Genomic DNA, 17959 nt, shown 5'->3' with positions numbered 1-17959 from the left:
TTGTCTAAGCCGTCTTTAATAACACAGGGTGCAGATGAGAGTCCAGAAAGTTTCCTTCAATGATTGATTGAGGCTTATGAGTTGTACACGCAAATTGACCCACGAGCACCAGACAATGTTAGAATGTTGAATGAGAGATTTATTGCACAGAGTTCAGACGATATCCTCAAGAAGTTGCAGAAGGTAGCTGAAACTGGGAGGGTAATTAAACTTGCTTAGCAACCAAAATGTTAGCTCAGGAACTCTGGCATTGAAGTGTGCAAGTCTTAAAGCTGTCAAGTTACAAGACCCTTGCACCCCTAACCCTTTAGAAAAAGAACCCCAGGAGTGTTCAAACTTCACAGCTTTAAGACTTCTGGACTTCAACTCCCAGAATTCCTCCTCTTGCTCTTCATCTTGATGATGTGCGGACGGGCGGGGGGAGGGAGCTGGAACCAGTTCTAGATTTGTGGAACCTCTTCTATAGAACAGGTTAGAACTGGCAGGAACCCAGCCCTGATGCGCGCGTGCACATGCGCACACACAGACACACATGGATTATATAAACAACAGCATTCCAACAGAAGTGAAATTATTTTGAAGTAACTCCATCTCTTTTTCACAGTTTCTCTATTAGTTTTAGCAAAGAAAATTCCTCCATAAACAAAATATCGTCCTCTTGACAATTTTAATTAAATGTACTACGGTAATTTAGGAAACAATCACATCATTGCCTGTTCACAGTTTATAATGGCAATAACTTCTGGGTCAAGTATTTCTTCTTAATAATTACATCAGTGTTGAGTAACAATTGAAACATGCTAACATTCTTCTATCATGAAATATTTACAAACTTCTGTTGCATTTATTGTTGAGGACTCAGAAAGTCCTCGACTTATGACCTGGCGGCTAGCAACAAGCCAGGTGGCGACCTGATTGGCTGAGGCACGGCGTCGCCTGTTGCTAGCTGCTGGGGGTGCGCTCGTTGGCTATCCCTGCTTGACAGCTCCGTTTAAATAGCTGTCAAGCAGGGAAGGTGCTGAATCACCTGTAAATAGTTACCTTGAATAAACCGCTTGTTCTGACAGTCCTGGCTCCAGTCTTGTCCTTCCGTCAATCCTCAAAACTGGCAATGAGGATGGGATCGTGGCGATTCCAGTAATCGGCACCTAGGACGAACGAGAGGGTAATAAGCCACGAAGCCACTCAAACTGCGGAGCATCCGCCAGCTCTTCAATCCGAACATTTTTTTTTCTTCACCTCACGTTGCGACCTAGAGATGGCAGCTCTTCCACCATTCGCCCCATTTGGAACCTCCGGCGAGTCGTGGGCCGGGTTCCTTGAGCGCTTTGAGTGCTACCTCATAGCCTCAAAGAATCATAACCTGCCACCGGAGGAGAAGTGCAGTTTCTTCCTCAGCTGCTGTGGCCCGGCTATGTTCGCCTCAGCAAGGGCTCTGGCTTCTCCTCGGCCGGTTTATCAACTCAGCTGGGAGACGCTAATGGCAAAACTAAAAAATCACTATGCTCCCACCCTATCGTGAATCGCCCACCGCTACGCTTTCCGCCAATGCGTGCAAAAACTGGCGGAATCGATCAGCCAATTTCTGCAATCTTTATGCGTAGTGGTGATTCAATGTGACTTTGGGGACTTGGAAGACAACCTTGTAAAACAATTTGTCTGCGGAGTCAAAGACATTCGCCTCAGACGCCGTCTCCTGGCTCATCCGGAGATCACCTTACAGCAGGCCGTGGACGAAGCCAGAGCAGTCGAGCTCTCGGAGCAGTCCACGGCCGACATGCAGCAACTTCAGCCTCTCCCTCCTCCTCTCCCTCCTCCGCTTCCTCCTCCTCTCCCTCCTCCGATTAGACAACAGATTTTAGAAAGATCACAAAAATCGGTAGAAAGTTATTGTAACTTGTCACATGGAAATTCAATTTCAGTTTTTAATGTACAGAAGCATGCATATACATGATTTTATGGTCTGGAACATAATACGAAAGAATTTAATATGCATGTATATGAATCTGTGTTTACTGCCACTGCTAGCTTTTAGGCATATTAAAAAATCTCTAAAAGTAATATTACATTTAATATACAACTGCAGCTAAAAATGGTAACTAAGTAGCTTACCTTTGCCTCACCATGTATCATATTAAAATTTGTACAACTTATAATTCAACCTATAAGATTTTCCTGAGAGCTATGAGTGAAGAATTCCAGGAATGTATGCCAAAAGTGTATAATCCCAACAGGGTGTGGGAGATGGAGTGGCAGAATCTGGGGCAGAATAAAAAGAGGGATCAGCCTAGCGTGGCTACATAGTCACAAGTGAACCAAGTCCATCCCCCTTTGAGCAGAGGTGAAATCCAGCAGATTCTGGAGAACCGGTAGTGGAAATTTTGAGTCATTCGGAGAACCGGCAAATGCCACCTCTAGCTGGCCCCAGAGTGGGATGGGAATGGGGATTTTGCAGTATCCTTCCCCCAGGAGTGGGGTGGGAATGGGGATTTTGCAGTATCCTTCCCCTGCCATGCCCATCAAGCCATGTCCACAGAACTGATAGTAAAAAAAAAATATGAATTTCACCACTGCCTTTGAGTGCTATTGTCCCTTATCTAACCCCAAGCAGGTGCTAACCATTAGTTAAGAAGATTTTTGTTAATAGATTGTAGCAATAAATCAGTTTAACTGGACTTTCACTTGTGGACCTGGTCTTTTGCATCTTCACAGGGTCCTCCAAGGGATGAAGAACATCTCAGCTGCCCACTTAAAGCAAAGAAATTCCTACATTAGCTAGGTTCAATATAGGAAAACGCTGAAGGTGGATGGCCTCTTTAGTGACAATGGCAAAAGTATAATTTTATACTGCGCAAGACACTGCAATAGTAAATCACTTGTCTTTTTTTTTAACCAAGAAAGCTACATGTGTAGTCAAGATAAAGTACTGATATGATGTGGGATGATGCACCCCTGAAGTTGGACCACACTTAAGATGCAACTGAAGAAGAGTGGATTTTTTCACCCAAATACTAATGATACTTATGTTTGTTTCTTTATTCTTGTCAGAAGCATCACAATTAAAATAAGGCTTGCTATATGACATAAAATGTAAAATATAAAATACAAGATTAAAATGAAATGCATGATTAAAATATTAAATTAAACAGATTTTGCCCACAAACTAGCAACATTAATTTCATTTTGTCATTCTGCCAGGAGGCCCTGTACTCCACTGATTGGGGACACAAAGGGCAGGTATACATATGTTTTGTTCTCTGCATGTCACCACAATTACAAAAAGCAGAAGCAAGTGGATATCCCTATTTGTTCAGAGTGTCTCTGTATCTTGTTGTAATTGTGTGATTTCCATACTTTGCAGGTGCCAGGACCTCCGTTGGTTCTATCCAGTGTTGGTTCTTTGTAGCTTAATCTAGCCATTATATTTATGACATGGCTAGATTAAAGCCTTTGGCATGTCTAGTTGCTGATATTGTCATGCAGGAAGAGAATGTTTGAAGCTGCAAAGACAGAATTTTAGTGGGAACATGGAATGTATGAAGCGTGAATATAGGAAAGCTCAACACAGTGAAATGTGAAATAAATCAACTGCACTGACATCTTAAGCACCAGCGAATTAAAATGGACTGGCAATATACACTGTTGACTGTTTACTACTCAGGACTGTAAAAAGAAGGGGAGAAAACTTCGCTTTCATGCACAGGAAGGATGTATCAAGGAGAAGTACTTCAGTACAATGCAGTTAATGATAAAATAACATCAATTAGACTTCAGGACAACCCTTTCATATGATGATTATCCAAGTTTATGCTCAAATCACTGATGCAGAAGAGAAATTTAACAAATACAAGCAAGATGTGCTGCTGGCGATAGAGATTGGAATGGCAAAGTTGAAATTGTAAGGAGAAAAATGTAGTTGAACTGTATGTCCCAGGAAGCCAAAATAAAGCAAGAAAACAACTTATCCATTTCTGCTACTTCAATGATTTCTTCATTGCTAATGCAGTTCTCAAAGAGCCAGAACAATTCCTATATAAGTGAATATCAACAGATGGAATACACAGGAATCAAAGTGACTACATTATTGGAACAAGAAGAAGGAAAGGCTCAGCTATAATGGCAGAGATAAATGTTGGGTTGACTGTGGAATAGATCATTAACTATTGTGGGAAGAAATATTCATCTGGTTCAGTTCCAAGCTGGGAGAAAGACACTGGAAACATGGAGTCTGATTGGAAAGAAGGTTTAATGATGAACAGAATCACCAAGCACATAGTTCTGGTGCAGCTGACAAAATGGAATTGAGAGTGAGGGGGTTTTATGCCTTCTTTAAGCTTAGCACTTGATGTTACTGTGCAAGAACATGCATTCTATTGGCTATTGTCAGACTCCCAGGGGATCATGTAGGTGTTATGTAGGGGTCATGGCTAGTGCTATAGCAAGGTACAAATCTTAGGTGTTTCTCTGAACTAAGTTTGGTTGATGTTTGGACTGTTCTGAGGGTGATTCAATATTTCCTATTGTGGTTTAATGGCTTTTTCCTGTGTTGGATCTTCTAATCCTATCATTCTGCCTTTGTTTCAAAATACCCTGTCTTGAATGGATTACCAAATCTGCCTTTCTAAAAGCTGGACTCAGTATCTGCTGGGGCTATTAAGTAAGGTGACCAGATTTTCAGATTGGTAAAGAGGGACACCTTTGACCGGGGGGGAGGGGAGGGCTTGATTAAAAAATTTATACGGAGCAACAAAAATTTTCATACAACGCAAAAATAGTATTGTAATATTTTGTTTTATTTCAGCATAACTACAATTTACAAATATAAATTGTAACTGTTGCCAAACATCAAAATTTTGATCACGTGACCATGAGGATGCTGCAACGGTCGCTAAGTGTGAAAATGGTCGCTAAGTGTGCAAAATGGTCATCAGTCACTTTTTTCAATGCCGTTGTCACTTTTTTCAATGCCATTGTAACTTGGTCACTATGCCACCTTTCTTGCCACAGTTCTTAAGTGAATAACTGCAGCTGATATTTTGTATTTTGGATAGAATCCTTTTTTAAAATTGTCTTAGACAAATTTAAAAAAAGATTCTATCCAAAATACAAAATACCAGCTGCAGTTATTCACTTAAGAACTGTGGCAAGAAAAGTTGATATAATGGGCTTAGTGACCAAAGTTACAATGGCATTGAAAAAAGTGACTGATGACCATTTTTCACACTTAGCGACCATTTTCACACTTAGCAACCGTGGCAGCATCCTCATGGTCACACGATCAAAATTTTGATGTTTGGCAACAGATTCGTATTTATGATGGTTTCAGTGTCCTGGGGTCATATAATCACCTTTTGACAAAGTCAAATGGGGAAACCAGATTCACTTATGTTACTAACTTATCAGCTGCAGTTATTCACTTAAGAACTGTGGCAAGAAAGGTGGTATAATGGGCTTAGTGACTAAAGTTACAATGGCATTGAAAAAAGTGACTGATGACCATTTTTCACACTTAGTGACCATTTTCACACTTAGTGACCGTTGCAGCATCCTCATGGTCACACGAGCAAAATTTTGATGTTTGGCAACAGTTACAAATTATATTTGTAAATTGTAGTTATATTGAAATAAAGAAAAATATTACAATACTATTTTTGCGTTGTATGAAAATTTTTGTTGCTCCATATAAAATTTTTAATCAAGCCCCCACCCCCAGTCAAAGGTGTCCCTCTTTACTGAAAATCTGGTCACCTTGCTTTTTAGGATGCTGTCTAGATTTGCCATAGCTTTCCTCCCCAGGAGCAAGCATCTTTTAATTCCTTGGAATTGGGTATGTCTAGTTTAATGAAAAGAAGAACCGATGTATTGTATTGTGGTTGCTGCAATTAATATACTTAATAACTCCATTTTTATTCTTTATTTTTTAATAATAATTTTCATAACAGTTGCTCCTGTTTTTGTAATTACTGTTTTATATTATTATTTTAGTGGATTGTTGTCACCCATGAGTGTCATTTCTATTGAGATGTACACATTTGAACAATAAATGTATTTATTTTCATATTTAAGGAAAGGCATCATCTATAAACTAAGCAAAGGTGTAGCTTCCAAGATGTGCCCTTGGGATCTTGAAGTTGGTGGGAATCTACTCAGAGATTAATTGAGGAAAGCTTAATAACAGGGAGTTCTTAACTTAAATCCACACAGAATAAAACTATTTTAATAAAACCTATGCACAATAAATAAAATATTATTTTAAAATACATTAAAAAATAAAAGAAAAAATCCCACTTACCAGTAGGCAGACACTCCAAGTCAATCCAGAATGATGTAGATGTTAATACAAAGAACTGAGCAAATTAAAATGGTTAAATAGTCCCAGGGAAATATTTTTCAAAGAAAAAAGAACAGCCATCATTTTTCCCCACACGAGCAGACCTCCAAACTCTGTGCCCCTCCCCTCCAGAAAATCCAGGAAGTTACAGTCGCTTCCCTCTCTAGCCAGCTACTTCCTGCAACTCTATGGTAATGGGTCATTTTTTCTTATAAAAGTGAGTGAAAAGGGGCGGGGGAGGTCCGTTTTCTTGCTTTAATGTTTTAATATCTTCAATGAAAGTACTGAGACAGAGAGAGAGGTTAGTTAGACAGGGTGTCTTTTGTCTTGCCCCAGTTAGGATTTTTTTGCCCCGGTTAGGATTTCTTAAGCAAATCCACTGGGCTTTCAACATGAAGCCAGAAAATCGGGACTTTTTTAAAACGCGGAGGGACACGTGAAAAATTGTTATAAAGCGTGCTTGTCACGCTGAAATCGGGTTGTCTGGTCACCTTACTTAGGAAAGTGTGGGCTGCTTTCTGCTCTCCCCACAACATGTTTCTCTATTTCTCCCTTTGGAGAAATATAATAATCTACCATTTTTAATATTCCTTAAAAAGATCATTCTTCTAGGAGCGGGGGTGGGGTGGGGTGTGGCTTCCCATAAAGATATAAAGTTTATGTGGATTTCTTGGGAGGGAGAAACTAGATCAGAAGTGCAGGAATGACTTGAGTTTAGACTCCTTTCTTCTTCTTTAAATTGACTTCACCCTCCCATTTTTGAGTTCAACCACTTCTCCTTTTAAATCAGGAAACCAAAGGAATGATATTTTATTGAGATAGGCCATAATAACAGAATACAGCAACTCTGTGTTTTTCTGTCCCTCCCTTCCACCTTGTTTTCCAGTGATTCAGGGAAGAATCAGTGTAATAATAATAGTCATTAATAATATTGCCTTTACCAGGGTTTCAACTTAAGGAATATTACTTTCCTCTTTGCTTACATAATAGTTTATGAGGGTGGGAGGGAGGGAGGGAGAGAAAGAGAGAAAGAGAGAACATGAACATATAAAAAAAATAGAGGAAAAATATTTAAAGGGTGAATAAAGCAATACAGTTAAAAACAAAGAAAAAGACAAGCATTTGCTCCATTTATATTCCACATTAGAATTTAGAAATTTAGTAAATTTAGAAAAGTCTAGACCTGTAAAGTCTAATGTAGTTGTCTCCTTCTGATCTTCTTGCTGCATTTATTGTATATTTCCCATCTGATTCAATTGCATCATTTCCAGTTCCTCTTCCAAGCTTTCATAGAAGTATTTTCCCTTTTTGACTATATTAAGTCAGTATGTCTGTTATTTAAAATCTGCCAATTTTTCCTAGTGAAATGGAATCCTCTCCCATTTGTTTATCAACAAAGAATGGGAAAGCCACAACTTTTATTATAGTTCCTGTAGTATATATGCAGGCTTTAATCTGCCTTTTGACTCCATTGAAAAATACTATTAAAGGGATGTCCCATTTTTTGTTATTATTTCAGTCTTTATATATTAAATTTACTATGCTAATTTTGATAGTCTTAAACTGCTGTTCTTAAAACTTTTATGTAAATTGCCTGTAGAGGTAGATATGACAGATGGGGCTACCACCTGCTCCCTCTTCCTAAAAAAATGTTAACAGCATAATAGAAGTATGTAAAACCCCTCAAACTAATTGATAATTGGGCTTATTTGTTCAGAATAATAGTAGTAAAGATTTGGAGGCAGCAATTCTAAAATTAATTTTTAACATTTCTCAAGATATTAAAAAAATAGTTCTACATATGAAAAGAATCAAGTTAGAATGTCAACAATGTTTCTGTCTTATTATGTCTTTAACAAAAATGTTTTCCCTGGACTTTAATTTAGACCATGAAGAATGATTTTCTTATCAGACTGTTTAGAATTGCAATTTCAAGATTTTGAGGAAAACAAAAATAAGTTAAGACACAGTCTTCCATGTGATTTAAAGCCAGTTTGGTCCAATGGCTAAGGAATCAGGTTCAAAACCAGGAGAATGTGAGTTCTATCCCACCTTAGCCTTGAAAGCTGGTTGGGTGACTTTCGGCCAGTTACTCCCTCTAGGCCCAACTCACCTCAGAAGGTGGTTGTGTGGGGAAAATAAGAAGGATATTGTATGTGTTCACTGTCTTCAGTTATTTATAAAAATAATAAAGATGGGAAATAAATTGGATTAGAACAGAACAGAACAGGAAGAGGTCCTATTTAAAAAGAATGCTCAGGATATTTACCCTTGTGATTTTAGAGGCCATTTACTCAGAACACCAAAAATCAGATGTTTCCCAAGCAGTCACATAACGGGAGGGAACAGAGTTACAAAGATGTTCAGAATCCATGTAACTATTCTTTTTCCCCACACGTCCATTGTGATATGTACTTTAAAGTTGCATACACAGATAGGTATTCAAATGGAAACCCAAATTCAATCCATGTATGTATTCAATTCAAATTCAAGAGGAGGGGGAGATGATATTTATGCAATATAACTTATGTACATATAACTGTAGAATTTATAACTTCTGCATTCCACCACTTCTATGAATATAAAATATGACCACTAAGAAAAAGGGGAAAGATTTACAAAATCTTAAAATAGAGGTGTGTTTTGTTTTTTTAAAGAAAACAATACTAAAACATGATGGCTAGGAAGCATGTGAGTGTACAACTTGTAATCCACCTAATATCTAAGATTCTCTGGTTGTATTACATTAAAAAAATTTTTTAAACATCCAGAGAACAGGAACTTTGGGTTGGAATGTGAAATATCAATGATTGATAAGTGTGTTTTATTCAGAGCCTGGCTGCCCTGACAGGGAAATTGATTCTTTTTCATCTATAATATTTTGGCGAGAAAGTCACAAATTTATTTATTTCCAAAAAGAAAAGAGAATCAGAGCTACAAAGAAGCTTTATTTCTGTCAGGATTGAAAGTCCCTTACTTAGAAATATAAGGATTTATCTAGAAAATCTATTGATTAATTAGGTGCCATCAAGATTCTTAGCAATTCTATAAAGGTAAAGGTTCCCCTCGCACATAAGTGCTAGTCATTCGCTACACTAGGGGGGAGTGCTCATTTCCATTTCAAAGCCAAAGAGACAACGCTGTCTGAAGACGTCTTCATGGTCATGTGGTCGGCATGACTAAATACTGTTACCTTACCACCAAAGGTGGTTCCTACTTTTCTACTTGCATTTTTACATGCTTTCGAACTGCTAGGTTGGCAGGAGCTGGGACAAGTAACAGGAGCTCACTCTGTTATGTGGCGATAGGGATTCAAACCACCAAACTGGCAACCTTTGTGATCGACAAGCTCATTATCTTAGCAACTGAGCCACCACAATTCTATTCCTGCCCCCAACTAGACCTTCCAAGGCATTCATTACTGCTATAATCAAGTCAATTTACCTTGCTTTTGCCCAGTTGTGAACTTTTCAAAGGATTTGTGTCTTCACATAATCTTTCTAAAGTACAGGTAATCCTCATCTTACAACCGCAAGCCCCAAAGGGTTATTAAATGAGGTTTGTTTCATATCAACACCTTTCTTGCCACAGTTAAGTGAATCGCTGCAGTTGTTAAGTTAGTAACATGGTTGTTGAGTGAATCTGGCTTCCCATTGACTTTGTTTGTCAATGGGATCACATGACTTCAGGACAATGATCACATGACTCCAGGACACCACAACTGTCATGTCAGTTGTCAAGTATTTAAATTTTGATCAAGTGACCATGGGGATGCTGCAGCAGTCCGTATGAAAAAAAAGTCACAAGTCGTTTTTTTCAGTGGCATTGTAACTATGAACAACCACTAACTTCCTTCAAAAGATCTAGCTGAAACTTGTAGGGTAAACTGAGGGATTCCATGCTATACTCCTCCCATTCTGTCAAAGGCTTTTGAAGAGGCCCCACCCTATGAGCCTTTTGGAGGGCTGTGAAGACCTGCCTCTTCACCCAGGCTTTGTGCCAAGGTAGAAATGAACCAGGGGTGGGTTCCTGCCAGTTTTAATCTCTTCTATAGAAGAGGTTCCACAAATCTACAGTGCCATTTAGAACCGGTTCCAGCTCCCTCCCCACGCCTGTCTGTAAATCATCAAGATGAAGAGCGAGAGTAGGAATTCTGGGAGTTGAAGTCCACAAGTCTTAAACACCCCTGTCAAGTTTGAACACCCCTGGGTTTTTTTTTCTAAAGTGTTAGGAGTGCAAGGATCTTGTAACTTGACAGCTTTAAGACTTGCGTGCTTCAAATGTCAGAGTTTCTGAGCCAACATTTTGGTTGCTAAGCAAGAGCGTTGTTAAGTGATTTTACCACATTTTACAAGTTGGCCACTCCTACCCGGTCACATGGCCAGCAAGCCACTCCCACAAAGCAGGGCCACATCTACAGAAGAGGTTCTAAATTTTTTTGAAATCCACCATTGGTGTGCATGCAAGTGAACCCAGTAAATGTAAGAGCATGGGAAGTCTATGTGATGGTGTGACACTAAGCTTGGGATATATGATGAGTCTATTTTTTATTTAATATTATTGTGAGCTGGCTAGGATTGTCTTATACAAGATAGGCAGCCGCATCATATCATAAATGTGATGAAAGTGTGAAAAATGATCATAAGTCACTTTTTTCAATGCCATTGTAACTTCCATCAATAAACAAATGTCTGTAAGTTAAGGATTACTTGTACAATAATTTCAATTTGGTCAATTTGTGGCTCAAGTGAAGACATTGCACTGATCTAATTATTTTCTGGCCTGTCCTTGATATTCACAGGAAATTTCTCCAACACCAAAGTTGAAAAATGTCAATACTTTCGATTCTGTTTCTTCAAAATCCAACTTTCACTTTCATACAGTGTTGTGGAAAAAATCACAGATTTTTTTTCTTCATAGGTACTGACATGTCATGGCATCTACATTTCTTTTTCCAGTTCTTAATTGGTACTCAACCACAGTGCCAGTCTGAGGCATGTTTATTGACTGTGGTCTTTTATTGTTGATAATCGATCATCAAGGCAGAAACTAGTGTTTCAGTCTCTTCATTGTCAGTTCTAAGGCTAATATACCTACTTAGTTTGATCTTTATATTTCATCTCAGTCCCATTTTTGCTGTACTCCTTAACTCTGATTAATACAACTTCCATATCATTTGCATTTTCAGCTACCTAAAAAAAAATATTGGCATTTAAAAACCCTTGGATCCGTTATTCCCCTCTGTTCAACTAAAGCCCAAATATTTGTTATGGAATTAACTGAGCAGCTATTCAAGTTTTTGAGAATTGTTATTGTTTACACTTTATCTGCAGAGTTCTGGTGGTGCAAATTAATGGCACTTGAGTGACTTCCAACAGCACAGAGGAAATCTAATGTGGTGGTTGGAAGCAAAGCTATTATTCAATATCCAATTTTGCCTACAAAATTGTCTCGAATATTATTTTTCCTGGTAGAAGATCCCAAAATATGATAACCAAAGGACACAATCCAGATTACAGGTGAAACTTGAAAAATTAGAATATTGTGCAATAGTTCATTTATTTCAGTAATGCAACTTAAAAGGTGAAACTAATATATGAGATGAGACTCATTATATGCAAAGCAAGATAGTTCAAGCCGTGATTTGTCATAATTGTGATGATTATGGCATACAGCTCATGAAAACCCCAAATACACCATCTCAGAAAATTAGAATATTACATGTGATCCATGAAAAAAGAATTGTACATAGAACAATATTGGACCTCTGAAAAGTATAAGCATGGTTCAATGACTGTGGGATTACTATGCTTGATTGGCCAGCAAACTCGCCTGACCTGAACCTAAAGTGACCAGATTTTCAGATTGGTAAAGAGGGACACCTTTGACCGGGGGGGGGAGGGGGGGCTTGATTATAAATTTTATACGGAGCAACAAAAATTTTCATACAACACAAAAATAGTATTGTAATATTTTTTTATTTCAGCATAACTACAATTTACAAATATAAATTGTAACTGTTGCCAAACATCAAAATTTTGATCACGTGACCATGAGGATGCTGCAACGGTCACTAAGTGTGAAAATGGTCGCTAAGTGTGAAAACAGTCATCAGACACTTTTTTCAATGCCATTGTAACTTTGGTCACTATACTACCTTTCTTGCCACAGTTCTTAAGTGAATAACTGCAGCTGGTATTTTGTATTTTGGATAGAATCTTTTTTAAAATAGTCTAAGACAATTTAAAAAAAGAATCCACACAGAATAAATTGAAGTAAAACATTTCAAACTATTCCACACAGAATAAATTGAAGTAAAACTATTTTTAAAAATTCTATGCACAATATATTTCAAAGTATTGTGCATAGAATTTAAAAAAATGGTTTCACTTCAATTTATTTTGGATAGAATCCTTTTTTAAAATTGTCTTAGACAAATTTTAAAAAAGATTCTATCCAAAATACAAAATACCAGCTGCAGTTATTCACTTAAGAACTGTGGCAAGAAAGGTGATATAATGGGCTTAGTGACCAAAGTTACAATGGCATTGAAAAAAGTGACTGATGACCATTTTTCACACTTAGCAACCATTTTCACACTTAGTGACCATTGCAGCATCCTCATGGTCACACAATCAAAATTTTGATGTTTGGCAACAGTTACAATTTATATTTGTAAATTGTAGTTATATTGAAATAAAGAAAAATATTACAATACTATTTTTGCGTTGTATGAAAATTTTTGTTGCTCCGTATAAAATTTTTAATCAAGCCCCCACCCCCAGTCAAAGGTGTCCCTCTTTACTGAAAATCTGGTCACCTTGCTTTTTAGGATGCTGTCTAGATTTGCCATAGCTTTCCTCCTCAGGAGCAAGCGTCTTTTAATTCCTTGGAATTGGGTATGTCTAGTTTAATGAAAAGAAGGACCGACGTATTGTAGTGTAGTTGCTGCAATTAATATACTTAATAACTCCATTTTTATTCTTTATTTTTTAATAATAATTTTCATAACAGTTGCTCCTGTTTTTGTAATTACTGTTTTATATTATTATTTTAGTGGATTGTTGTCACCCATGAGTGTCATTTCTATTGAGATGTACACATTTGAACAATAAATGTATTTATTTTCATATTTAAGGAAAGGCATCATCTATAAACTAAGCAAAGGTGTAGCTTCCAAGATGTGCCCTTGGGATCTTGAAGTTGGTGGGAATCTACTCAGAGATTAATTGAGGAAAGCTTAATAACAGGGAGTTCTTAACTTAAATCCACACAGAATAAAACTATTTTAATAAAACCTATGCACAATAAATAAAATATTATTTTAAAATACATTAAAAAATAAAAGAAAAAATCCCACTTACCAGTAGGCAGACACTCCAAGTCAATCCAGAATGATGTAGATGTTAATACAAAGAACTGAGCAAATTAAAATGGTTAAATAGTCCCAGGGAAATATTTTTCAAAGAAAAAAGAACAGCCATCATTTTTCCCCACACGAGCAGACCTCCAAACTCTGTGCCCCTCCCCTCCAGAAAATCCAGGAAGTTACAGTCGCTTCCCTCTCTAGCCAGCTACTTCCTGCAACTCTATGGTAATGGGTCATTTTTTCTTATAAAAGTGAGTGAAAAGGGGCGGGGGAGGTCCGTTTTCTTGCTTTAATGTTTTAATATCTTCAATGAAAGTACTGAGACAGAGAGAGAGGTTAGTTAGACAGGGTGTCTTTTGTCTTGCCCCAGTTAGGATTTCTTGCCCCAGTTAGGATTTCTTAAGCAAATCCACTGGGCTTTTAACATGAAGCCAGAAAAAAATCGGGACTTTTTTAAAACGCGGAGGGACACGGGAAAAAATTGTTATAAAGTGTGATTGTCATGCTGAAATCGGGTCGTCTGGTCACCTTACCTGAACCCCATAGAGAATCTATGGGGCATTGCCAAGAGAAAGATGAGAGACATGAGACCGAGCAATGCAGAAGAGCTGAAGGCCGCTATTGAAGCATCCTGGTCTTCCATAACACCTCAGCAGTGCCACAGGCTGATAGCTTCCATGCTGCGCCGCATTGAGGCAGTAATTGCTACAAAAGGGGCTTAAACCAAGTACTGAGTATATATGCATGCTTATACTTTTCAGAGGTCCAATATTGTTCTTTGCACAATCCTTGTTTTATTGATTGCATGTAATATTCTAATTTTCTGAGATGGTGGATTTGGGGTTTTCATGAGCTGTATGTCATAATCATCACAATTATGACAAATCACAGCTTGAACTATCTTGCTTTGCATATAATGAGGCTTATCTCATATATTAGTTGCATTACTGAAATAAATGAACTTTTGCACGATATTCTAATTTTTCAAGTTTCACCTGTACTTCGAATTGTTCAATCTCAAATATCATCATTCCCTTTTAAGAGTCTTCAGATTTACTCCAAAATGATTCTCATTTGGAAAAGATGCTGTGTTAATTCTCAGCTTCCTTTTTTCCCCCAAACATAAATGAAAATATCATAGTAGGCTGTGCCAGGCATTGAAGAACATGTTGATTTAATGAAAATGAAATCAAATTATCCCAACAAAGCAGATTTATAATTTGAAATGTATAAATTGAACCTGTTTCAGGGTAGTGAATTAATTCACATGATTTCCAGTCACAGACTTCCATGGAATCAGTGGTAGGTGTTTGTTTTTTTACTCTTTCTGGATTTTTGAATTTGCTATGCACAATATATTATATAGCATATATCTGAATAATGTGGTAATGACAGCGGTGGTGGGGATAAATGATGTGATTGACTGACATTGACACAAATAACCACCCATCAGTTTAATGCCTTTTAAAACTTCATTTAGATTAGGGTAATTTTACTTGAACAATTTAATATAGGCTACCACTTAACCTTTAGAATCGATCTGCTTCATATTCCATTTGTCAAAGGACCTCCACATGTATCTCTAAAGCTCACTCCAGTTTAATTTCACAACATTTCAACACTCATCACTGTGGGTCACTTGTAACAGCAGAAGCTCCAAACTTTTCACTAATAAAACAATGAAAGGAAAGAAGGCTAGTAAACATAGCCATATATATACACACACATATATACATATACATATATACACATATATACACACATATATATATACGCACGCGTATATATATATATATATATATATATATAAAGTCACAACCCCTGGTATGCCCCAATTATGGGAGGAAGCTAACTGCTTCCATTCTCTGTCCATCGGCTTGTCACAAGAGACCATCCAGACAGAAAGCCCAATATTTTACTGTTGCCTTTTGTTACATTTGTGTAGTATTTGTGCTGTAGTATTTATTTATCAGCACAAATACTACACACACACACACACACACACACACACACATATATAAACAATCAGCAAGCTTGAGGTTGAATTCATTCTTTTTGGGGCAGCATTGTGATTCTTGTTCACAGTAAACATGCAGCATTTGTAAGAAATTTTTGAGCCTAAGAAATAATACAAAACTCTCTTTAAATATAAGAGCAATCTAATCCATCAGTATTGTGGGTCTTTTTGAATATTTCTATTTGAAAGCTTTTGTTTAAAATGATATGATCCTCTTTATGTGCAAATTAGAACAACATCAGCTATTTGCCTAGATATATGTGCTATTGTTATAAAATACAGCAACAATAAAAGGCAAGAAGATTGATGGGCATTTCCATATAGAAAAGACATAGTATTTTATAGGAGTGGGAGAGGGACCCTCTTCAGCAACTTTAAAAACCTAGAATTGATTGCTGTGCATTGTGGCATTTTGTTTCATTACATTTTGCAACTTGCTGTTTGAAATTCTGATGGAAGTAATACGTAGATGAATCGATATTTGATGGGGCTCTGTCAGGATAAAAACTGTACCCTGAACTGTGTTTACTATTGCAATTTGAAGCCATAAAAAAAGAAACAAGAAAAAATATATGAACATATGAATGTAACATAAACATACAAGATGTGAGTTTAAGGCAAATACAGTTTAGATATGGATGGATGGATGATCTTTTATATTTTCCTCAAAATATAAATCTAATAATTTGTCAGCAGAGAAATTCTGGGAGAAAAATAGGCAGAAAGCAAGCTTTCATCAGAGGCATATGAATTGACAAAAAGGCAAGCCACTGCTCTCTTTAAAAACAAGCTTTCGGGTATTTGGCTGTCAGGTATCTACAGAAATAATTTCAAGGATTAAAAAAAACCCTTCCATTGTCTTGCATACTATTTCTTTAGATCACAACCAAAGTACTGTGGATCAGGAGTGTGGTTAGAGAACAGAATGCTATTCTTGAAATTGTTTTATCTTCAGAATATTTCATATTCTCTTATGTATAGAAATAAATATTTTAATCAAAAGTATCCATCCCTTTACTTTGCATTGTGTACCTCTTTTCATTGTTTGCAAAAGGATTCCTATGACTAGGAGATAAAAAGGTATCAAAGGTATGTTTCCTCTTGATAAACTTAGAAAATAGTGAGAGAGACAGTGTAGTCCTACAAATGGGGAAAACAAGGTCTACAGAACTATTGAATAAATGAAGAATGAATGAATCTGTTGAATTATTGAACATACAATGGCTGATCCTATGAGATCATAGAGGCCTAGAGCACCTTTAGAATTACTTCAAAGTCCCCCCCCCCCCTTGATTTACTTAATTATTATACTGCCATACTCCTGGCAGTATACAATGTAAAATATTAATAAAATTATACAGCATATATTTTGTTGACCACAATTATGTTATCACAGACATAAGTAACCAAAGTGAGCTAAACCCATAAATGTCTTCTGGAAGTGAAGGTGTCAAAGAGAAATAATTGACAGAAAAGGATGATGTTCTTGAATAGCACGAGCATAAGGAAGGACCAAGAAATAAATCATATATTACTAGGAAATAATCACTTAGATATAAAACTAAGAACCTCTGTATGTTTATAAAAATGGCTTTTAAAACATTTAAAAATTACGTTTATATTCTTCAACCTAAATTAAATATTAGACATCATTTGCAGAACACATATGGTTGGAAATTGTCTTTCAGCAATTAAATTGTGCTTTTCCAGGGACAAGTTTTCTGACTTTATAAGAAATAATGTACACATAGGCATATCTGAAAGCAATCTGAAATTGTAAATGATAAACAAAATAGCCCAAACTATTATACAGAGGAGTCTACAATTTATAAGAGAATCAAAATCATGAGATACAAATTATTTTTGCTATCGTAAGACTATTTTTATTAGAACTGAAGGAACAACTTATTTTCTTAAATATTCCTTGATAAATATATAAACACACACAGGAAATATAGTATACTAGTTATATTCTGACCAGCTCAAGGTTGACTCAGGCTTCTGAGGTGGGTAAAATGAGGACTCAGATGGTTGGGGGCAATATGCTGATTCTGTAAAATGCTTAGAAGGGGCTATAAAGCATTATGAAGCAGTATAAAAATTTAAGTGCTATTGCTGTAAGAGCAGCAGTGGCTCCGTAGTTAGAGTGCAGTACTGCAGGCTACTTCCGCTGACTACGGCTGCCTGCAATTTGGCAGATCAAATCTCACCAGGCTCAAGGTTGCCTCAGCCTTCCATCCTT

The sequence above is a fragment of the Thamnophis sirtalis genome, unplaced genomic scaffold, assembly GCF_051295495.1.
Source record: "Thamnophis sirtalis isolate CommonGarterSnake01/CBP01778 unplaced genomic scaffold, rThaSir2_p1.2 scaffold_5, whole genome shotgun sequence".
NCBI classification, from domain to species: Eukaryota; Metazoa; Chordata; class Lepidosauria; order Squamata; family Natricidae; genus Thamnophis; species Thamnophis sirtalis.
Note: the sequence above shows the minus strand (reverse complement) of the source record.